Source organism: Volvox carteri (assembly GCF_000143455.1).
Source record: "Volvox carteri f. nagariensis unplaced genomic scaffold VOLCAscaffold_71, whole genome shotgun sequence".
Classification (NCBI taxonomy): domain Eukaryota; kingdom Viridiplantae; phylum Chlorophyta; class Chlorophyceae; order Chlamydomonadales; family Volvocaceae; genus Volvox; species Volvox carteri.
Genome location: NW_003307614.1, coordinates 663167 through 664038, shown reverse-complemented (window position 1 = coordinate 664038; position 872 = coordinate 663167).

The window sequence follows — 872 nt, the reverse complement described above, 5'->3', positions numbered from 1 at the left end:
TGGCTCTTTGACTCCTGTGTCCCTCCGTTCCCTTCCCTCTCATCCTCCGCAACAGATCACTGACACCACCAAAGCGCTCGGCAATGCACCGACATTTAACGACATCTATGACACCACCAGCACCACCTGCTTCCCACATCAAAATGGGACCTGCTGTTCCACCAACACTCCTCTCACGCTCTCGCTTCCTCCATCCCCCTCACCCTTGCTACGACTCACACCCTCTCGCTCGCGCGCGCGCGCCAGACGCCGCGCGCATCTCCTTTCGCATACGCTTATCCCTCTGTCTTCCCCTCTCTCTTTTCCGATTAGGAGACTCTTGCGACGACGGATCAACCTTTGAAAGATGCCAAGACGCAAGACGCGTCCTGACAACCCTAGGAAATAAACAAGCAGCACTTCAATGACCGACCGACCGTTAGCGCTAACGGTTAATGACTAGGACATGTCGATTTTGTGATTTTCACTGTTTTAAAGGGACATGGCCCATGGGTCGTAAAGTCCAAAGTCAGCAAACCGGTTTAATACGGTTGTTAACGGTTGCCGATGCCAGTTACCGGTATTCGCGATACATAGCATGCGATGCATGCATTCGCAAATTCCAATACTTCGAATTTGAGCAAAAAGAGGAGTGCCCCGCATGTACGGTAACAAATCGCTTTATATATGCGCATGACAAGCCGCGTCGTGAATAAAGGGTGTATACATTTGTATGTATGTACGTATGTACGTACTTGCAGGTCTGCATTCTGCGCCATGATTGTAAAGTCGACATCATCTCCGGCTTCCAGGCATCACCACCCCCACCACCCACCCCCACCACCCACCCCCACCCCCACCCCATGGCAGCCGGCCTGCAGTTACCTTCCATT